The sequence below is a fragment of the Helianthus annuus genome, chromosome 17 (assembly GCF_002127325.2).
Source record: "Helianthus annuus cultivar XRQ/B chromosome 17, HanXRQr2.0-SUNRISE, whole genome shotgun sequence".
Taxonomy (NCBI): domain Eukaryota; kingdom Viridiplantae; phylum Streptophyta; class Magnoliopsida; order Asterales; family Asteraceae; genus Helianthus; species Helianthus annuus.
The window spans coordinates 134,573,114-134,597,983 of NC_035449.2; the positions used below are offsets into that span (position 1 = coordinate 134,573,114).

The 24,870-nt window shown below is 36.6% G+C and overlaps 2 long non-coding RNA genes across 2 annotated transcripts; one reads left to right on the top strand and one right to left on the bottom strand.

The window, feature by feature from the left end:
* Positions 1 to 1,979: 1,979 nt before the first annotated feature.
* Positions 1,980 to 13,133, top strand: LOC110923166. Its single transcript, XR_002583778.2, has 3 exons — positions 1,980 to 2,066; positions 2,579 to 2,645; positions 12,875 to 13,133. It is a non-coding gene; the product is annotated as an uncharacterized LOC110923166 (long non-coding RNA).
* A 7,592-nt stretch (positions 13,134 to 20,725) lies between these two features.
* On the bottom strand, positions 20,726 to 22,601 carry LOC110923649. Its single transcript, XR_002584192.2, has 3 exons — positions 22,515 to 22,601; positions 21,936 to 22,002; positions 20,726 to 20,984 (listed from the first exon to the last, which is right to left on the bottom strand). It is a non-coding gene; the product is annotated as an uncharacterized LOC110923649 (long non-coding RNA).
* Between the last annotated feature and the right edge of the window lie 2,269 nt (positions 22,602 to 24,870).

Below are 24,870 nucleotides of genomic sequence, written 5' to 3' on the forward strand. Positions count from 1 at the left end.
ATACAAACAATAAACCAAATACATGATTTTTGAATCTCATGGAATGCCAAATCACAAGCCCATCCAGATTACGCATATCATTTTTCATACCAAAAAATGGACACCAAAGATTTTCCAAATCTCTTACTTTAACAAAAATAGTGTATTGTTAATGCATAAACATTTTTTTAACATTGTGATACACTCTAAATGCACTGAGTAACATATCAAAACATATTCTGATTAAATTGTTTAAAATATTTTAAACATCTCGCAAGCAGCATATGCCCTAATCGAGTGTGTTCATCAAATTTAAGAAAAGGATCATCGCACAACTTCCATTGAGATGATAGCAGAATTAGTGATGAGTGATGAAAATGTTGATTGTCGTTGAGTAGAAAAAATAAAAGAACAAAGCCCCATTCTCGTAAACTAAAAAAACTGAATTTGGGCACCACATGCAAATAACAAATCTATATCTATATAATATAATAAATGAAAATGATTTGGAACACTTGGCATGTTGTGGTATAAGCTCAATGTGATTTGGGCAGGAAATTATATTAAGCTATTTAGAGACGAGATCGGAATGTTATTCGGGTCAGATTTATCGAATCTGAATACCCACCTTTTGTACTCGGATCTAATATAAATTGCAAGATGTCAATTATTGAGATCGTAATCTCAATTTTTCATTGACACAACTCCGCTTCTCCCTCTCTCTCCCTCTAACCTAACTAAGTTCTTCCTGTTCCTCTTGATCTACTTGAACAATCTCACGAAATTGAAGTAAGTTTATTGATCCATTATATTATATGTGAATGTTTTTTATTATGTAGCCTTTATCAAACATTGATTTTCATCATATTAACATCATCATTCTTCTTCTATATTCTTAGGTTCGAGCACTACAAATACAAGTGTGTTATATATTCGTGTTGTTTATATATTATATAGATTCGAAGTTATTGATGTTTGATTTTTGTTTTCTTTTGTTATTTAAATCAATACTATCGAATCCTTCATCATTTTTTTCCTTCTACAATCACAATGTTTGATTTTATGTGTTCTTCCTTAATCCAAGTTACTAATGTCTTTGTTTTTATTGTTTATGTTGAAACACTAAATCAGATGTAACAATCTTAAGTCTATTCTTCAATCGAAAAATAGGTTTGTTCAATGTTGTTAAAGTTTTTTATGTTCTATTAGTTTAATTTTTTTTTTTTTGTGTTGCAAATCCTATATTTAGTTGTAGGTATTTAAGTATCAGTTTTTTGCAGTTTATCTTTTGACTCGATGTTTGTATATATTTTATCTATATTTGTTTCTTTTAGTGTCCAGTTTTTTTGTTTGCCAAGATGCATTCATTCATCTATTCTTATAATAATACAACAATGTATATTTTTTAGATTGTTCAATTTTTTCATTCATGGTTGTTTACTTTTAGAATAATTACAATATTTATGTTTTAGATCTTTCAAATTTGCATCCGTGGTTGTTAAAGATTAGTTTAAATTTTAAATATTTACAATTCTGCAATTTTTTTTCGTTTTTTAGTTTTGTTAGATTTTTAACTATATCTGTTGAAAGCAATAAATGTGCCGTTATTTTTGCTAAATGATATGCAGTTATATTAAAGTGTTTTTGGATTTTAATTATTGCCTTTTTTAAAGTATGAAAATAGTTTCAATTAGAGATTCTTCACTAAATTGTAACATCCCGAAATTTAAAAACTATATACTAGAATTATAAAATACATAATAAACAAGAATAAGCTAACTAGGATAAATAACCTAGTTAGTTAAAAATCTTGTAGTAACATTTGAATGAGTTAAAAGGGCCAAAAATATAAACTAGATAAGAGTGGAGGGACTAAAGTTGTTAAATATGAAACTCTAATTACTAAGTAGTAAGAAATCAAACCAAACACCTCAAAATTGAGGTTCTGGTCGATCAACAACAGAGAGGGGCGACACCCACACCTCCAAACCCTAACATCAACAAAAACTCTAAATTGAAGGCTCAAATCACGTTGTAATCAAAATCTGAACATAGAATTGTGATCTCCTCGTCAAGAAGGTCATAAGGTATGTCAAATTAGGTTATTTTGATACAAATCAAATTCTTACATGAGATTGAAATCGAAGGTTGAGCTTGATTATGTGTTGTAAAACATGAAATTGGAAGTAATGTGAAGTCTAGGGACAAACCCTAGATGTTTCTTGTTAAAAATCTTGCATGTTAGTTGTAGAAATCAAAATCACTATAGTGGGTGATTAGTAAGTTGGTAGAACTTGATAAACACTAGGATTAAGACTCTTGTTCTAGTGAAAATTGAAATTGTGAGATAATCTCTGAAATTGTTGATGTTAAAATATGTGTATAATGTTTAATTGAAGTTAATTTGAGTGATAAATTCAAGTTATGAACTTGGTTTAGATCATGTAAAAATCTGACCCGCAAGGTGTTTGATAAAACGCCTAAATGAGGATTTAAAATGTTAAAGATTGTTAAAAACGCAGATTTACATATGTAATGAATGAATGCGTTAAAGCTTATGAAAAAGAGTTCTAATCTTTAATGAATTGGACTCTTTTAGGCAAGGAATCCGGGACGTCGAGTGGACACGCCGGAGGTGATACCCGCGGAAAAGGTGCGCTTTGAAGGTACGCGACTTTAGTCTCGTCAAATTAAGTTTATTTACTTTGGTTTGAAATGTAATTGATGATGTAGAGTAAAGGATGCGTTTGATGTGTCGCTAAGTGCCGAAGTGCACTCGACTATCAAACGGGTCAAAACAAGAACTCGGTATTTAGTTGGGTTAGTCATTGAAGTGATGGTTTTCACTAAATGGCAAAACGGGTCAAAATGATGTTTTAAAATAGTCACGGAAGTAGCGACTTGAAAGTCTCATATCTAGATAAATGATAAATTGCACCATGCTAATGATTTGGTGATAGTGAATCTAAGTATAAGAACCCGGGATATGGTGTGACACTCGAGGTTTTTCCGAACGAACACCTTGTAATATTTTGTGTATATAAATATTATTAAATGGAAACGTGATCTTTATTTGCTTAATGTGTGTTGAATGTACGTATTATATATAAATGTACGTGAGTCGAGACCATGACTCGCAACCGGGCGGTTGCGAGTGGGCCTTTGGGCCGTAACCGGTTTGGGCCGAAACCCCAAGCCCAACCCGAAACATCCCTTGGTATATATACCCCATCTTTCCCCACTTTCCCTCATTTCATACACAACACACAAACACACTTCTACTATTTTTTCTCTCAACTAGAAACCCTCAACAACACACCCCAATCCCTTTCAATTTTCGGTTCAAGCAAGGATCCCGGACAAGGACTCGGTCAAGACCACTAACTCGGACACTCCATCTTCTCGGTTCTTTTCCTTGTTTACGGCTTCTTCTTCTCAAACCGGTTAGTGTTCTATTTTGTGTGTAGAAATTATGTGTGATAAATGAACTAGAAATGTTTGGTTAGAAACAAGATGCATGATTCTTAGGTTGGTTTGTAAAGCTTGACAATATGTGGTAACATGTTTAAAAATGGTTAGAAAATGGTAGTCTAAGAGTTTTCATGGCTAACCAATCTATGCTTCATTGTCCTTGCAAAATGATGTTGTTAAATATGAGATTTCGGCTACAAACATGTGTGTTTCTTGTTCTTGCATGATGATCTTGCTAGAAATATGTGATTTTCGGTTCATAAATGTGTGTTTATGTTGGCATGAAAACCCTAGAAAATGATGAACATAAGATGAACTTGTTTGAATATGACTTGAAGATGTAAAAATGGCAAAGTTTGATCTATTTTCATTGCTGGTCAGTTTAGGAAAAGTGTTAGTGAAACCTTATTGGTTGTTTCCTAATCTGGGTCTGAATACATGGTACAATTTCGGACTGTTGCATCTGCATCATCACGTGTACGTGAAAGGGACAGCTTACGACTCGCAACCGCGTCGTTGCGACTCGCAACCAAGGCAAGACAACTCGAGACCACGTAGTTGCGACTCGCAACCACAGCATGACTACTCGAAACCACGAGATTGCGACTCGAAATCACGCCGTTGCGACTTGCAACCAAAACATGATGACTCGAGACCACGGTTACGACTCGTAACCACAGCGTGACAAGCCGAGACCACCTGGTTGCGACTCGAGACCAGCTGGTTGCGAGTGGGCTGTCCATTCTGGTTATTGGGCCATTCTGTGTTAACTTGGGCTATCTGTTAAATGAACTATGTGTTGCTGTTGACTGCTTAATTATTTAGGCCGGCCCATTAACCCACTGTTTACTTATATGCTTGATACATGTTAGTTATGTGTAAGTTTTACGTGAATACTTGTATACCGAACCTGACCTATACCGGTAACCATGTTAGGACGTGGTGACCAACGTGATTGACAAGTAACCTAAACCTACCGAGCAACCCAAGGTGAGTTCACAACTTAAAAGCATGCGTCCCGGTGGTTTGGGACACGAGACTAAAACAACCCTATCCCCTGGTAAAAGGGGATACCATTTACATACCTTCCCTAGTTATGGGAACAAAACTTACTTTTCCTTCCCGGGTATTGGGAAACCTTTTGGTTAATTACTGTTTATACGGATTGCAACTAACGGCACTAAACGAAACTCTATCACTCAAGTCCCTACTACAAATACCGATTAGTCGCCGGGTTAGGCGAGCGGGTTATTAGTTGATAGCGCTATTTAGGTGTTTACCAGCCTCACACCGTGCCCTGGTTTGGGACGGGCGTGAACTAATGTACTCAGAAATCCGTCAATGATGATAGAACATTGACATCGGGGCATCCTGCGGATACGCAACGGTTACCTAGTGTTCGGTATTGGAAAAACAGTTTAGTCGCTAACTTTTGGGGTAGCTCCCCAGGGCATGTATAAACGGATAAATTAACCGGTGAAACAAGTTTTTGGTAATTAAAACTGGACAACTAGTGAACTCACTCAGCATTATTGTTGACTCCTTACTGCATGCTTTGCAGGTAACCAATGATTCAGGAGCTGCTACTTGGGGAAGTGTAGTGTTCGTCAAACCCGTGTGTTGGGATAACTGTTTTGATCAATGAACTGTCTTTAAAACTATTTTGGTTTATGCTTCCGCTGTTTTGTTAAACTAATTACCGAATCTAAACTCTAATGTTGTTAATTACTTCGGATTTTAAATATTTCTACTATTAATTAAATGCTCAGTATAATTGGTGGCTGGATCCTGGTCAGTCACGCCCTCGAAGCGGGTGTTATCCGCAGGTGGATTTTGGGGGTGTGACAGATTGGTATCAGAGCCATTGGTTATAGTGAACTTGGTTTTAAAAAAAAGGGGTAAATCTTTTTGGAGAAAACCAGACTATAACCCGTGACTCGTGACGACACTACACTCCAAGTGCAAGGCTCAACACTTTTGACCTCATAGCTCGGACCAGTGTTTACTTGTTTGCTTACTTTATGTTTCCTGTTTCGCTATACGTACTAGTATGCCTAACTAGTGAAAGCCCACATACGATATTGCATGTGATTGCACGTTAGCACACCAACATGAATTTATGTACACTTTCTCGTATCATGTGATTGATAGGGTGGTAATTCCCTAAACCTCCATGACTTACACTACTCGATACTCTTTGAAATCTACTCGAGTGTGGGGAACCATTTGACATGAGTTAAGAGGAGCTGAGATGAACATGCAAATCACAATATTATTGTGGGTGCACACATAATAATATAGTGGGGTGGATGTGAGTCCCAGTGAGGCTTAACAAGTGAAAAAGGGGTTCCGTTTCGTTATCTGTATGATGAGAGACACAACAGTTCATAGGAGCCGTAGCAATGATTGCCTCCTACTCGAACACGATCTTTTCACTTCTCCCTGCACCCCTTTCGAACCTCGATGCTATCGAGTAGTACCTGAACACCCATATGAACGCCTAGCAAACTGTGTAGAACATTAGGTGCCTGTACGAACATCCCCGGGATGGGTGTTGAAACGACAACGATTGGTCTATATCCTTCTCACCTTTCTTCGCTTACTGGAACTTAACGTGTTGACGTCTTAAATCCCGAAGTGCGATCACTTCTGCAACACTATCTCAACATACCGTGTATTACTCAGTCAAGAGGGTAGACGTAGTACCTTACTGGCTTCAGCATTCGAACGACCCTAGTCACCGACAACGAGCATCAGCGAATTGACTCCAATCGAACCCTTAACCCTAGTCAGCGGCTCATAGGAGCCAGCTCTTACGAATCAGTCGGGCCATAAGCGATGACAATTGACAATGGTGCGGAAATGCGTAACGGCCAGCTCAATAAGTACACCTTGGGACGCGGCACGGAAACGTGACAAGGTGGACTTGTCAGTGAAGGATCGTAGCGCACCATTCCAAGCAACGACATCAGAAACAACAGTCGCGACAACATCAAGGGCAACAACCAGGGAATGATGATGGTAATGGAAATCCTCGCAACCGTAACAACAACATTGGAAATGATGCTCGTGGAAGGGCATTTAGGATTGGCGCCGGCGACGCCAGGCATAGTAGCAACATGGTAGCTGGTATGGGTAGTTGTTTGCTTCATCTCTGTTCTGCTTGACCCTGATACTTCTTGAAACTGAACCAGATGTGGAATCGACTGATGGCAAGTCAAATAGAATCTCAAGAGTTCGTCAGGATGTAAACACGACCTTGTGGGACGAGTGTCCGATGTCGACCTTCCTTCTACCACACTCGATGGTTACAACGCAGTAGTTAGTGTGAATTGGTTACCCAGGAATCACGCGAATATACCCAGTGAGGAGAAAACTTTGTGTGGAGAATCGGCATTTGTTCTAAAGCGTCAGAGTAGTTCAATAGTTAGCGCCATTTCAGCTGTGAAGGCCAGAAGCGTCTACAGAGGGATTACTCCGCTGTGTTAGCAACCGCTACGGATGTTAAGGCTAAGGAAAAGTGGATCGAGGATCCACCAGTTGTTCGTTGTTTCTCTCGGCGTGCTATCCGAGGAACATTCAGTTTTTCTTCCGAAAATTTGTTAGGCGGAATCTCAGTTTGATCTCACGTCTGAGGCAGCCCTGATTACTTGTACTTTTTACCATTTTGCGCCAGGAAGGTCGCAAGGCCTATCAAAGCAACTACAGGAACCGTTGGACAGGAGTTTTGTAGGGTCTAGTTCCTCGCTTTGGGGGAGCCTCACTTATCCTAGGGAAGATGGGCCTTTTCTTGTGTATACTGACTATTAAGAACTCATCAAGGTGACAGCCCATAACCGTTTGTCTCGATCCTGTATTGACAACCTGTTGACCAGTTACATGGGTCATGCTCCAATGTGAAGATTGAGTAGCGAACGAACTAACATCAGATGGAAGTCCAGAGGGAGGATGTTCCTAAAACGGCATAGTGAACGCAATAAGGCCATTTCCAGGAGACACCGGATGAATTATTCCATGACCTTTTGGGGTGAACAACCCACCAGCTGCTTTATGGATCACACTGCAACTGTGTTTATCTAGTACGTTTTGAATCACTTCTAGGAGAAAGGGGCACCTTGAACAACACTTGTATTCCATTATAGAGCTTCTAGGGGAGGAGCGTCTACGTGCGAAGTCTACCTAAGTATGACTTCAGGATTCGGGAAGTACACATTTTCTTTTTATCAAACAACGAAGTGGGAATACACATGGATCTCGCTAAGATCCATTTTGTTAGGAACTGATCAACATCAAAGATCCCTTCGAGGATACAGGAGTTTCTTGGTCCCACTAGATACTATCGCAGCTTAATCACAAGATTTTCGAAGGTCGCACAGCTTAAGTCTCGTTGGCACAGCAGGGTGTTGTGTTCGTGAAAGACCAAAACAGGAGGACGTCTTTTCAGCTTTCGAATCCCAACTTTGTAATGCACTGAGCATCATCTTCACCCTAGGGTACGGGTGATCTAGCGGTATACCATGATGCTTCGAATCAGGATCCCAGTTACACACGGATGCAACGCGAGAAGGTTATTGCTTACGCCCCTCGACAACTTAGGACGCACGAAAGGAACTACACAACGCTTGATTTGGAACTGGGAGCAGTGATCTTCGCACTTAAGTTATGACGGCATTACCTATACGGAACCAAGTGCGCCGTCTACACCGACCGCGGAAGTTTAGAACACATATTCAAGCAGAAGGAACTGAATATGCGACAGCGACGATGGGTCGGACTGCTGAATGATTACGAGTGCTCTATCAGGTATCACCCGGGCAAGGCCAATGTAGTGGCAGACGCCCTCAGTCGGAAGGACACTACGCCTAAACGCATGAGAGCTTTACAACTCACGATCCATTCTAGTCTACCTTCGCAAATACGAGCTGCTCAGATAGAAGCACTGAAACCAGAGAACGTTAGAGCTGAAGCCCTACGCGGGTCAAGGCAACGCTTAGAACAGAAGGAAGACGGTGCTTATTATGTAACAGGACGCATTTGGGTCCCACTCTATGGCGACTTACGGGAACTTGCGATGAAAGAAGCGCACAAATCTCGCTACTCAGTACACCCTGGTTCGGATAAGATGTACCACGATATTAAGACTACGTATTGGTGGCCTAGCATGAAGGCCCACATAGCAACTTACGTCAGCAAGTGTTTGACTTGTGCGCGAGTCAAGACGGAATATCAGAAACCCTCAGGCCTACTCTAACAACCAGAGATACCACAATGGAAATGGGAGCAAATTTCCATGGATTTCGTTACTGGCCTACCTAGATCACAGCGCGGAAACGACACTATCTGGGTGATCGTGGATCGACTCACGAAATCCGCACACTTCTTGGCAATCGAAGACAACAGATGAATTCTCCACTCTGGCGAAGATATACCTCAAGGAAGTGGTTTCGAGGCACGGGGTGCCCACCTCTATCATCTCTGATCGAGATGCACGTTTTACTTCGGAACTGTGGCAAGCAATGCACAAGTCTTTTGGCTCACGTTTAGTTATGAGCACAGCATATCTATATCACCCACAGACGGACGGGCAGTCCGAACGCACTATTCAAACATTAGAAGACATGCTTCGCGCTTGTGTAAACGACTTTGGCAACAGCTGGGAAAGGCATCGGCCACTCGTGGAATTCTCGTATAATAACAGCTACCACACCAGCATTAGAGCTGCTCCGTTTGAGGCATTGTACGGACGTAAATGCCGGTCACCTCTTTATTGGGCAGAGGTGGGGGATAGTCAAATCACTGGTCCAGAACATGTGATAGACACTACTGAGCGGATTGCTCAAATACGACAACGCAGAAGGCCTACGCCGATAAGGGCAGGAAACCACTTGAGCTCCAGGTTGGGGAGCGGGTATCACTCAAAGTTTCACCCTGGAAGGGTGTGGTTCGTTTTGGTAAACGAGGCAAACTCAACCCACGGTACGTTGGACCTTTCGAAATCCTTGAGAAAATAGGCAGGGTGGCCTACAGACTGAACTTACCAGCAGAACTCGGTGCAGTTCACAAACGTTTTCCATGTGTCGAATCTGAAGAAGTGTCTGTCAGATGAGACGCACGTAGTTCCTCTGAAGGAACTCACGATCGACGAACAGTTGAAATTCGTCGAAGAACCTGTCGAAATCACGGACCGGGATGTTAAGGTCCTCAAGAGCACTAGAATACCTCTTGTTCGAGTTCGTTGGAACTCACGTCGCGGCCCAGAGCTTACCTGGGAGCGGGAGGACCAGATGAAGTCCAAGTATCCCCAGTTATTCCCAAACGAAAACCCCAGCACTGAAGCTACAACCGAATTTCGGGACGAAATTCCAAACTAACGGGGGGATGATGTGACACCCCGTTAAAACACGCTAGCTTGGCAGTGGCTGCTTCAACTTTCGGGACGAAAGTTCTTAAAACTTGGGGATAATGTGACACTCGAGGTTTTTCCGAACGAACACCTTGTAATATTTTGTGTATATAAATATTATTAAATGGAAACGTGATCTTTATTTGCTTAATGTGTGTTGAATGTACGTATTATATATAAATGTACGTGAGTCGAGACCATGACTCGCAACCGGGCGGTTGCGAGTGGGCCTTTGGGCCGTAACCGGTTTGGGCCGAAACCCCAAGCCCAACCCGAAACATCCCTTGGTATATATACCCCATCTTTCCCCACTTTCCCTCATTTCATACACAACACACAAACACACTTCTACTATTTTTTCTCTCAACTAGAAACCCTCAACAACACACCCCAATCCCTTTCAATTTTCGGTTCAAGCAAGGATCCCGGACAAGGACTCGGTCAAGACCACTAACTCGGACACTCCATCTTCTCGGTTCTTTTCCTTGTTTACGGCTTCTTCTTCTCAAACCGGTTAGTGTTCTATTTTGTGTGTAGAAATTATGTGTGATAAATGAACTAGAAATGTTTGGTTAGAAACAAGATGCATGATTCTTAGGTTGGTTTGTAAAGCTTGACAATATGTGGTAACATGTTTAAAAATGGTTAGAAAATGGTAGTCTAAGAGTTTTCATGGCTAACCAATCTATGCTTCATTGTCCTTGCAAAATGATGTTGTTAAATATGAGATTTCGGCTACAAACATGTGTGTTTCTTGTTCTTGCATGATGATCTTGCTAGAAATATGTGATTTTCGGTTCATAAATGTGTGTTTATGTTGGCATGAAAACCCTAGAAAATGATGAACATAAGATGAACTTGTTTTGAATATGACTTGAAGATGTAAAAATGGCAAAGTTTGATCTATTTTCATTGCTGGTCAGTTTAGGAAAAGTGTTAGTGAAACCTTATTGGTTGTTTCCTAATCTGGGTCTGAATACATGGTACAATTTCGGACTGTTGCATCTGCATCATCACGTGTACGTGAAAGGGACAGCTTACGACTCGCAACCGCGTCGTTGCGACTCGCAACCAAGGCAAGACAACTCGAGACCACGTAGTTGCGACTCGCAACCACAGCATGACTACTCGAAACCACGAGATTGCGACTCGAAATCACGCCGTTGCGACTTGCAACCAAAACATGATGACTCGAGACCACGGTTACGACTCGTAACCACAGCGTGACAAGCCGAGACCACCTGGTTGCGACTCGAGACCAGCTGGTTGCGAGTGGGCTGTCCATTCTGGTTATTGGGCCATTCTGTGTTAACTTGGGCTATCTGTTAAATGAACTATGTGTTGCTGTTGACTGCTTAATTATTTAGGCCGGCCCATTAACCCACTGTTTACTTATATGCTTGATACATGTTAGTTATGTGTAAGTTTTACGTGAATACTTGTATACCGAACCTGACCTATACCGGTAACCATGTTAGGACGTGGTGACCAACGTGATTGACAAGTAACCTAAACCTACCGAGCAACCCAAGGTGAGTTCACAACTTAAAAGCATGCGTCCCGGTGGTTTGGGACACGAGACTAAAACAACCCTATCCCCTGGTAAAAGGGGATACCATTTACATACCTTCCCTAGTTATGGGAACAAAACTTACTTTTCCTTCCCGGGTATTGGGAAACCTTTTGGTTAATTACTGTTTATACGGATTGCAACTAACGGCACTAAACGAAACTCTATCACTCAAGTCCCTACTACAAATACCGATTAGTCGCCGGGTTAGGCGAGCGGGTTATTAGTTGATAGCGCTATTTAGGTGTTTACCAGCCTCACACCGTGCCCTGGTTTGGGACGGGCGTGAACTAATGTACTCAGAAATCCGTCAATGATGATAGAACATTGACATCGGGGCATCCTGCGGATACGCAACGGTTACCTAGTGTTCGGTATTGGAAAAACAGTTTAGTCGCTAACTTTTGGGGTAGCTCCCCAGGGCATGTATAAACGGATAAATTAACCGGTGAAACAAGTTTTTGGTAATTAAAACTGGACAACTAGTGAACTCACTCAGCATTATTGTTGACTCCTTACTGCATGCTTTGCAGGTAACCAATGATTCAGGAGCTGCTACTTGGGGAAGTGTAGTGTTCGTCAAACCCGTGTGTTGGGATAACTGTTTTGATCAATGAACTGTCTTTAAAACTATTTTGGTTTATGCTTCCGCTGTTTTGTTAAACTAATTACCGAATCTAAACTCTAATGTTGTTAATTACTTCGGATTTTAAATATTTCTACTATTAATTAAATGCTCAGTATAATTGGTGGCTGGATCCTGGTCAGTCACGCCCTCGAAGCGGGTGTTATCCGCAGGTGGATTTTGGGGGTGTGACATATGGGTCGAACAATGATGTTAAAGGAAAAAGGATTGTTGAAACGGAATGCTTGAATTCCGAACAATCAAGTAATAGTTTTAGAGGAAATGCAAAGCCAGGGAATTGGCATGAAAACACCAAGTATGTGAGCCCGGGTAGTTGGGTAAATATGTTGAAAAGGTTTTAAGAATGAAAAGAGATGCTATGCACTCATACTATTGGGTCGAATAACGGAAATAAGGAAATTTGGGAACCAAATTGTGGGTATCTCGGTTTCCGCAATGTAAAATTTACATGATTAAGTCCGAGGTTTTATTACGGACTCATAGCAAGAAGAATCGGTTAAATCGGATAAGCGAGTAAAAAGTTACGAACTTGTAAAGTTGAAAAATAGCAAAAGAGTAAATGTGCAGAGCCCACCGTAAATTACGGTTCCACCATAATTTACGGTGGAGCTTAAACTGTTACGGTGAGAACCTCCTGAGTTACGTTAGAACCATAATCATTCCAGGTCCACCGTAAGTTACGGTGACACCGTAATTTACGGTGGAACCCAGGAAAAACTTGTATTTTAGGGCCACTCGTGTTGTCAAACTTGTTTATACATTATATATTAAGTCGAAACTAACGGTTTTTAGTGTTTGACTCTAGGTACAAATAAATCTCTCTCGGATGATGATCAAGCACCTTGTCAAGAACCGAACACGCAAACTGAAGCTTCCGCATGAATATAATTTTGTCTAAACTTTAAACATGTCATAAATACTTTTGGTTGATGGTGTTTTGAATCCTTTAGCTAGTTGTTAGCTGATTAGTAGGGATGGCTCTTAAATGAATTTTGTACCATCTTAAACATGTTTGGGAAATTACACTAGTATGTATGTTTTAAAACAGTAAATCCTTTTGTAAACTCTGATTTTATAAAGTATCATGAAACATTTCGATATATTATGTTAAATTATTAAGGGTGTTACATAAATGCAATTTAATGCATTGTTAGTTCTACATGTTTAAACAGATCTAAAAATATTTGAAATTTTATAAATCAAATTTTGTTAGTTCTACATGTTTGATGACTTATATTGAATAACTGTTAATAATTCTTTTTTTACTCTATTTAGTGCATTGTCTAAAATTACCATATTCAGTTATGTATTTTGTAAATTTGAAATTTGAAATATGTTTATTTATGACAAATTTCTAAATCAATTTCATTCATTGTTTAATTTATAATTATCATTTATTAACTTTCTAATTTAACAACCTTGTAACTTAAAAGATTTTATTATGGTGGTAATGTATTTATGGAGCAAATTAAGACCTATCAAGTTAGTATTTGACTGAAATTTTATTTTAAAACATAGATGTTATGTAATATGAAGCTCGTTTTTATTAAATATTTAGTTATTAATATTTTTGAAATTTTGAATTTGAAATATGTTTATTAATGACAAATATCTAAATCAATTTCAATCATTCTTTAATTTGTAATTATCATTCATTTAAAAGATTTTTTTTATTGTGGTAATATAATTATCTAGCAAATTAAGATCAATCAAGTTATTATTTTATTAACTTTTATTTTTGAGTGAAACATGTTATATTATATGAAACTTATTTTTATTAAATATTCAATTATGTGTATTTTTTAAATTTGAAATGTGTTTATTTATGGCAGATTTCTAAATCAATGTCAATCATTCTTTAGTTTGTAATTATCATTTATTAACATCCTAATTTATGCAACTTTAAAACCAATCAAGTTATTATTTATATAAATATGTAAATAGATTTATGTTGATAGTCAAACATAACATTTATAATGTGTCGGATTTATAGTAAATAAATATGACTTAATTTTGTTTAAAATAACGCATAAATAATCAGTTAAACAATAATGAATTTCCAAAATAAACAAAAATTACTTCTCAACAAAATTACAACTTTAGAAATATTACATATTTACCAATGATTTTCAAATTTAATTAAGATTTCATTTCTGGAAAATATATATATTTTTCATTGAATTATACCTAATATAATAACCATAATTAATCTATTTCTTAAAATGTATTACTTAATATATAATGAACTTCAAAACATTTTTTTACATATTGATTGAGGAGAACACAACCATTTATAAGTTTATTTTATAATACAAATTGTTTGTTTATGATGCATATTTTTCTTTAAGTATTTTTATGGAGTCGTTTAATATGTAATAAACATTGTTTAATACATGTTTTTTTTACAGTTTTTGTCAATAAAGTTAAAATTTATCTGAAATACAAGTGTTAATTCAAAACTATTATAAAACAATATAATGTTTGAAAATATTTCTTTTTATTTTATTCAACAACTTAATTAGATTAATATAAATTGATTTTTGCTTCCCGGGAAGTTATGGTAGTCTTTTTGTTTTACAATTGTTGTATACATAATTTAAATTGTCCAACCTCGTAAAGTTTACGAGGAATAATCAAGTTAATATATATATATATATATATATATATATATATATATATATATATATATAATTTGAGGGCCAAATCCATGGTTTCCTTTTTCACTTTGTCGGAACACCCTGAACAAAACCAATTTTTTGGCCGAGTTTCCTTTATGTCACAAGTAATCTATAGTCAAAAACTTTTTTCTTTTCGCCTGTATATAATAGTATTACACATTCGTGTTAGGATCAGAGCCTTCCCAAGAACTTCCAAAATAGTTTAGTTCTCGGGCGACAAAAAGAATTGGACCTAAAATTATGGTTGATGGAAAATTAATTAAAAAAAATAAAACCTTGCTGGTGGAGCCAACACTTGGACTTGAGACCTCAACATTATCTTAAGATGGTTTTTTTCCACTCCACCACCAACACATTTTTGCATAATAAATGGATGCATATACTAAATATGGGGTAAAATGCAAACTTATACCAGTTGTGGAAACTTAGAGAACTCGGCTTTACGAAATGTTTTTTCAATTTTTTTTACCAAAAATCTTTAAAAAACAAGTTTTCCAAAAATAACTTGTTTTTGTTCATTTACGGTAGCCATAAATGCTGTAAAAAGTGATGTCATACTTATGTCATCAGCTTTTTACGACTGCTGTAAGGGGCCGAAAAACACCACTTCGAAATTTTTTTACGGCAGTCCTTCTAAACATTTTAATCTAGAGGTGTGGAAAAATGGGGGAAAAACTCGCACGGGAAGGCCGAGTTCTCCTTCGAGTTGGTGTACGTTTCAACGTGAACTTTTTTAAGCAAGTCAGATCAAATATAATACGTTTTCATGCTTATTTTATGTACATTTTGCACTTGGTCTACGTTCCGCCGTAAATTTATTTTTAAATCGAATGAGGTCAAATATAATACATTCTCATTTGACTGTATAAATTCGAGTTACTTTACATTTCGACTCTTCCGTAACGCGCTAGGGGTAAAATGTCAACCCTTGGTGTGAATATGTCTTCTGAGTACATGTGTCAGTTTTCACTCTATACACGTTTTATGTTTTTTGTACGCTTCCTAAGTATGAGTCGGGTCACGTATAAATGCGTTATGATTGTAAAAATTTGACAACTTTACATTTTGATCCAACAGTAGTGCTATTGAGTTGAATCGGATACGCCAAGGCGTACATTTTCATATGGTGTACGTATCACATAACCTTTAGACTAATCCATTCGATGTTTGCAATGTATTCGCGCTGCAATGTTTGCAGGTCTAAGTACTAGTTAATATATTAAACTTAAAATTTTCCTAAAAAATTCACAAATGTATTTAATACACTTATACTTTAGATAAAAAAATCTTATATCAATTTCTCTTTTTAAGTAATAATTATAGCATAAAATACCCACCAATTTTAATTTATGACATAAAACATATGGTAAAAAAAATATAAATGGGTTAAATAGGTCAACCCGCCAACCTGACCGAGTTGATACAAATCCGACCTGTTTAGCTAAACATGTTCGCACGTTCATTCTGACCCAAACCCGTTTAGACTAAACCAAAACCAATGAATTTCTTATTAGGTTCGTGTCATGTTTTCAAGTCGTGTCAACAATTCACACCCCTAATAACACATAGCCTAAAACATGTGACTATACTTATACTTCATGTTGACCCATAACCATCAAGATTAACCTACAGATACTACATAGGTTCCTTCATTGTATCTCGAAAAATAAATTGCCTTGAAACCCTGTCCCGCAATACAGTGGCGGATTTAGAAAATTCGCATAGGGGCAACGTTTAAAAATGGGTAACGAGATCAAAAACACGTCAAATTTTTTCAGAATTTACATTACCGTCGGAACGTCACCAGAGCGTCAAGGGGCAACGGAGGTTACCCCTTGTAACACTACAGGTCCGCCCCTGCTGCAATGTCTAACTAGATGATTTATATAATCCATTATTTCATAATTTCAAAATTAAGTAGGTTTGAGGGGCTTAATGCATGCATGGCATCTTTAATTACCGTTAGATTAATCTTGGGTTCAGGACCTATTTATACTAGTGTGCATACCTCTAATGATATGACTAATAACTCTACGTATATTACTGCTTTTTCATTCCATGTTTTGAGTTGAATGTTTGTATTTTACTATATTGGTATGGAATTACAAGTTTTTGACACTGCACATGGTTATAATAAATGTATTTATTGTTTGCAAGATATACGGGCAACAGATTTCACTTAATGCAAACGTGCTTGTAGTGAATACTGAACACATGCAGCTTCATCGGTTTTTACTTCAACTTAGCTAAGCATGACCCTTTTTTTATTCTTTTTAACCAAAATTTTACAGGTTTCAGAGATAGAATATTAACATTCAATGCATGTAACTACTTGTTTTTGTATGTCCTATACATATATAGGTACGGGATCAGGAGAAAACGCCCAAAATTGTGAGTACGGTGAGAATACATCCTGGCCCACCACGTGGCGCGGGATACAATCAGGGCGTGAGGGTTTTTTTTTTGTCTTTTCAATCTTCTTTTATTTTCACAATTTATGTTGCGTCTAAGATTTTTTTGGCGTTAATTGTATTCATTAAATATTTGGCGTTGAATTAATTATTTTTGTGTTACATAGATTTTTCTGGCGTTATAGCGTTTTCTGGTCAATTTTTTTGGCTTTTTGTGTCGTTGTATAATAATTTACTACGAGTCATTAATATTTTCATAAGATTACAATAAGACCAAATGTTTTTTATGACGTTTAGTCAATTTTTTTGGCGTTTAATACATTGACAAGGTGCTTTGCCAGAACCCGTTCTCACAGTTTTCATACTACTAACGTTTTGGCGTTTGTAGTTGTTGGCGCTTTATATAATAATGTATTTTATTAATAGAGAATTAGATAACAAAACAACAGATAATTTGATAACAAAACAATATAAAGTGAAAGAGAAAAAAAAATTAAAAATGATAATCTAATTTCCCATCTGAATCTTCACTGTCATCAGCCTCTTCTACTTGAATTTGTTTTGGCGTTTTAAACCTCTGAATACTTTAGCTAGATGCCAACTTTCCTACATAAACGCCGTCTTTTTTAAACGAAGCTTGTTAGTGGCATCCTGTGTTTTGGTCTGATATTCTCGTTTCGTGGCATGTCATTAAAGATCAACTCTTGCTTGAATGCTATTTATAATAATGGAGTCCAAAACAGCATTTTACACTTGTGTTGATCCCTTCATGCCATGCATATAATCATCAAGAACAAAGCTCACATGATGATGACATGTCATCAGTCTCTTTTTCTTGAATATTTGTCCTTCTCATTTAGCAAAAGATTATAGAGATAACCCCCTCAGAGAAGAATTCATTCAGTGAAAGCTTTGCCATCTGTGGTTATTTCAACTAACCTTTTTTGGCATTTTAAAGTGAGTGGTTTCTAGAGAACATGGCGTTTGTTTTTCTGTGTTTGATCAATTCATCGTGTGTAGACCCCTCTCTTATTTTATGTACATTTTACCCCTAGCGCGTTACGGAAGAGTCGAAATGTAAAGTAACTCGAATTTATACAGTCAAATGAGAATGTATTATATTTGACCTCATTCGATTTAAAAATAAATTTACGGCGGAACGTAGACCAAGTGCAAAATGTACATAAAATAAGCATGAAAACGTATTATATTTGATCTGACTTGCTTAAAAAAGTTCACGTTGAAACGTACACCAACTCGAAGGAGAACTCGGCCTTCCCGTGCGAGTTTTTCCCCCATTTTTCCACACCTCTAGATTAAAATGTTTAGAAGGACTGCCGTAAAAAAATTTCGAAGTGGTGTTTTTCGGCCCCTTACAGCAGTCGTAAAAAGCTGATGACATAAGTATGACATCACTTTTTACAGCATTTATGGCTACCGTAAATGAACAAAAACAAGTTATTTTTGGAAAACTTGTTTTTTAAAGATTTTTGGTAAAAAAAATTGAAAAAACATTTCGTAAAGCCGAGTTCTCTAAGTTTCCACAACTGGTATAAGTTTGCATTTTACCCCATATTTAGTATATGCATCCATTTATTATGCAAAAATGTGTTGGTGGTGGAGTGGAAAAAAACCATCTTAAGATAATGTTGAGGTCTCAAGTCCAAGTGTTGGCTCCACCAGCAAGGTTTTATTTTTTTTAATTAATTTTCCATCAACCATAATTTTAGGTCCAATTCTTTTTGTCGCCCGAGAACTAAACTATTTTGGAAGTTCTTGGGAAGGCTCTGATCCTAACACGAATGTGTAATACTATTATATACAGGCGAAAAGAAAAAAGTTTTTGACTATAGATTACTTGTGACATAAAGGAAACTCGGCCAAAAAATTGGTTTTGTTCAGGGTGTTCCGACAAAGTGAAAAAGGAAACCATGGATTTGGCCCTCAAATTATATATATATATATATATATATATATATATATATATATTAACTTGATTATTCCTCGTAAACTTTACGAGGTTGGACAATTTAAATTATGTATACAACAATTGTAAAACAAAAAGACTACCATAACTTCCCGGGAAGCAAAAATCAATTTATATTAATCTAATTAAGTTGTTGAATAAAATAAAAAGAAATATTTTCAAACATTATATTGTTTTATAATAGTTTTGAATTAACACTTGTATTTCAGATAAATTTTAACTTTATTGACAAAAACTGTAAAAAAAACATGTATTAAACAATGTTTATTACATATTAAACGACTCCATAAAAATACTTAAAGAAAAATATGCCTCATAAACAAACAATTTGTATTATAAAATAAACTTATAAATGGTTGTGTTCTCCTCAATCAATATGTAAAAAAATGTTTTGAAGTTCATTATATATTAAGTAATACATTTTAAGAAATAGATTAATTATGGTTATTATATTAGGTATAATTCAATGAAAAATATATATATTTTCCAGAAATGAAATCTTAATTAAATTTGAAAATCATTGGTAAATATGTAATATTTCTAAAGTTGTAATTTTGTTGAGAAGTAATTTTTGTTTATTTTGGAAATTCATTATTGTTTAACTGATTATTTATGCGTTATTTTAAACAAAATTAAGTCATATTTATTTACTATAAATCCGACACATTATAAATGTTATGTTTGATTATCAACATAAATCTATTTACATATTTATATAAATAATAACTTGATTGGTTTTAAAGTTGCATAAATTAGGATGTTAATAAATGATAATTACAAACTAAAGAATGATTGACATTGATTTAGAAATCTGCCATAAATAAAGACATTTCAAATTTAAAAAATACACATAACTGAATATTTAATAAAAATAAGTTTCATATAATATAACATGTTTCACTCAAAAATAAAAGTTAATAAAATAATAACTTGATTGATCTTAATTTGCTAGATAATTATATTACCACAATAAAAAAAATCTTTTAAATGAATGATAATTACAAATTAAAGAATGATTGAAATTGATTTAGATATTTGTCATTAATAAACATATTTCAAATTCAAAATTTCAAAAATATTAATAACTAAATATTTAATAAAAACGAGCTTCATATTACATAACATCTATGTTTTAAAATAAAATTTCAGTCAAATACTAACTTGATAGGTCTTAATTTGCTCCATAAATACATTACCACCATAATAAAATCTTTTAAGTTACAAGGTTGTTAAATTAGAAAGTTAATAAATGATAATTATAAATTAAACAATGAATGAAATTGATTTAGAAATTTGTCATAAATAAACATATTTCAAATTTCAAATTTACAAAATACATAACTGAATATGGTAATTTTTAGACAATGCACTAAATAGAGTAAAAAAAGAATTATTAACAGTTATTCAATATAAGTCATCAAACATGTAGAACTAACAAAATTTGATTTATAAAATTTCAAATATTTTTAGATCTGTTTAAACATGTAGAACTAACAATGCATTAAATTGCATTTATGTAACACCCTTAATAATTTAACATAATATATCGAAATGTTTCATGATACTTTATAAAATCAGAGTTTACAAAAGGATTTACTGTTTTAAAACATACATACTAGTGTAATTTCCCAAACATGTTTAAGATGGTACAAAATTCATTTAAGAGCCATCCCTACTAATCAGCTAACAACTAGCTAAAGGATTCAAAACACCATCAACCAAAAGTATTTATGACATGTTTAAAGTTTAGACAAAATTATATTCATGCGGAAGCTTCAGTTTGCGTGTTCGGTTCTTGACAAGGTGCTTGATCATCATCCGAGAGAGATTTATTTGTACCTAGAGTCAAACACTAAAAACCGTTAGTTTCGACTTAATATATAATGTATAAACAAGTTTGACAACACGAGTGGCCCTAAAATACAAGTTTTTCCTGGGTTCCACCGTAAATTACGGTGTCACCGTAACTTACGGTGGACCTGGAATGATTATGGTTCTACCGTAACTCAGGAGGTTCTCACCGTAACAGTTTGAGCTCCACCGTAAATTACGGTGGAACCGTAATTTACGGTGGGCTCTGCACATTTACTCTTTTGCTATTTTTCAACTTTACAAGTTCGTAACTTTTTACTCGCTTATCCGATTTAACCGATTCTTCTTGCTATGAGTCCGTAATAAAACCTCGGACTTAATCATGTAAATTTTACATTGCGGAAACCGAGATACCCACAATTTGGTTCCCAAATTTCCTTATTTCCGTTATTCGACCCAATAGTATGAGTGCATAGCATCTCTTTTCATTCTTAAAACCTTTTCAACATATTTACCCAACTACCCGGGCTCACATACTTGGTGTTTTCATGCCAATTCCCTGGCTTTGCATTTCCTCTAAAACTATTACTTGATTGTTCGGAATTCAAGCATTCCGTTTCAACAATCCTTTTTCCTTTAACATCATTGTTCGACCCATATCCCGGGTTCTTATACTTAGATTCACTATCACCAAATCATTAGCATGGTGCAATTTATCATTTATCTAGATATGAGACTTTCAAGTCGCTACTTCCGTGACTATTTTAAAACATCATTTTGACCCGTTTTGCCATTTAGTGAAAACCATCACTTCAATGACTAACCCAACTAAATACCGAGTTCTTGTTTTGACCCGTTTGATAGTCGAGTGCACTTCGGCACTTAGCGACACATCAAACGCATCCTTTACTCTACATCATCAATTACATTTCAAACCAAAGTAAATAAACTTAATTTGACGAGACTAAAGTCGCGTACCTTCAAAGCGCACCTTTTCCGCGGGTATCACCTCCGGCGTGTCCACTCGACGTCCCGGATTCCTTGCCTAAAAGAGTCCAATTCATTAAAGATTAGAACTCTTTTTCATAAGCTTTAACGCATTCATTCATTACATATGTAAATCTGCGTTTTTAACAATCTTTAACATTTTAAATCCTCATTTAGGCGTTTTATCAAACACCTTGCGGGTCAGATTTTTACATGATCTAAACCAAGTTCATAACTTGAATTTATCACTCAAATTAACTTCAATTAAACATTATACACATATTTTAACATCAACAATTTCAGAGATTATCTCACAATTTCAATTTTCACTAGAACAAGAGTCTTAATCCTAGTGTTTATCAAGTTCTACCAACTTACTAATCACCCACTATAGTGATTTTGATTTCTACAACTAACATGCAAGATTTTTAACAAGAAACATCTAGGGTTTGTCCCTAGACTTCACATTACTTCCAATTTCATGTTTTACAACACATAATCAAGCTCAACCTTCGATTTCAATCTCATGTAAGAATTTGATTTGTATCAAAATAACCTAATTTGACATACCTTATGACCTTCTTGACGAGGAGATCACAATTCTATGTTCAGATTTTGATTACAACGTGATTTGAGCCTTCAATTTAGAGTTTTTGTTGATGTTAGGGTTTGGAGGTGTGGGTGTCGCCCCTCTCTGTTGTTGATCGACCAGAACCTCAATTTTGAGGTGTTTGGTTTGATTTCTTACTACTTAGTAATTAGAGTTTCATATTTAACAACTTTAGTCCCTCCACTCTTATCTAGTTTATATTTTTGGCCCTTTTAACTCATTCAAATGTTACTACAAGATTTTTAACTAACTAGGTTATTTATCCTAGTTAGCTTATTCTTGTTTATTATGTATTTTATAATTCTAGTATATAGTTTTTAAATTTCGGGATGTTACAAGTCCACCCCCCTTAAAGAGGGTTTCATCCCCGAAACCGAATTACGTACCGAATAGCGTAGGGTAGAGCCGTTGCATTTCTTCTTCGGACTCCCACGTAGTATCCGCACCCTTCCGGTGTTCCCATTTAACCTTCACTTGGTTGATCCTTTTGTTTCTCAAACTTTTCACTTTACGATCTAGGATTGCAATTGGCCTTACCGCGTAGTTAAGGCTGTTATCCACTTCAATATCGTTGTAGTGGACACGAGCAGTTTCGTCCGCTAAACATTTACGGAGATGTGACACATGGAATGTGCTGTGTACCCCGCTCAACTCCTCAGGTAGCTCAAGGCGGTATGCTACCTTTCCAACCCGTTCCACAATTTCGAATGGCCCGATAAATCTTGGGCTCAACTTTCCTCTTTTTCTAAATCGAATTATCCCTTTCCACGGTGATACTTTCAACATTACCTTATCACCCACTTGAAATTCTATTGGCCTCGTTCGTTTATCCGCATACGATTTTTGTCGATCTTGAGCTGCTTTTAAGTGTGTGCGGATCAAGTCGATCTTACAATTTGTAGCTCGGATTATATCAGTCTGAGCTAACCCCCGTGGACCAACTTCTCCCCAACAAATCGGGGTTCGGCACTTTCTACCATATAACATCTCGTATGGAGCCATTTTAATACTCGCGTGATAACTGTTGTTATATGAGAATTCGACTAAGGGTAAATGGACATCCCAACTGCCCCCAAAGTCGATAATGCAAGCGCGTAACATATCTTCCAACGTTTGGATTGTTCTCTCACTTTGCCCATCCGTTTGGGGATGGTAAGCAGTGCTAATAAACAGCTTGGTTCCCATTTGCTCTTGGAAACCACGCCAGAAATCAGACGTAAACCGGGTATCTCTATCAGACACTATGGATATCGGTACTCCGTGACGCGTCACAATCTCATTAGTGTACACTTCGGACATCTTTTCTGATGTATAAGTCTCCCGAATCGGAATGAAATGTGCACTTTTTGTCAATCGATCCACAACTACCCATATGGCGTCAAAACCACGGCTGGTTTTTGGAAGTTTAGTCAGTAGGTCCATCGTAATTTGTTCCCACTTCCAAACTGGAATGTCTAAGGGTTGCAGCTTACCGTATGGTTTTTGATGCTCTGCTTTGACTTGTAAACAAGTCAAGCACTTCTCCACGTACTTCACGATATCTCTTTTCATTCCGGGCCACCAATAATTTTGTTTTAAATCATTATACATCTTGGTCGCCCCCGGATGTATCGAATATCGAGATTTATGGGCTTCGTCAAGTAAAAGTGCTTTGGCTCCACATGTATTGGGAACCCAAATTCTCCCAAATCGAGTTTTTAATCCTTGGTTGCCGTCCTCCAAATCTTTTAACTGCCCTACTATTCTTTCCTTTTTCACATTCTCTTCTTTCATTGCTTCACCTTGAGATTTTCGAATTTGGTCGAGCAATCCCGATGTCACAATTAGTTGCATCGATCGGACTCGAATAGGCGCATAATCTGTCTTTCGGCTTAATGCATCCGCTACTACATTAGCCTTCCCGGGATGGTAATGTATATCACAATCAAAATCTTTTACCGTCTCCAACCACCGCCTTTGCCTCATATTTAATTCCTTCTGATCGAAGAAATACTTTAGGCTTTTGTGGTCGGTAAAAATAGTGAACCTTACCCCGTACAGATAATGCCTCCATATTTTCAAGGCGAACACCACCGCCGCTAGCTCGAGGTCATGAGTAGGATATCTCTTTTCGTGAGTTTTCAGCTGCCTTGAGGCATAGGCTATAACCTTGCCTCGTTGCATCAGAACGCAACCAAGCCCCGAATGCGAGGCATCCGAGTAAACTATCATATCATCCGTTCCATCCGGTAATGACAATACCGGTGCTTGGGTCAATTTTTCCTTAAGCGTTTGAAACGCCTTTTCTTGGTCCTCACCCCAAATAAATTTCTCCTC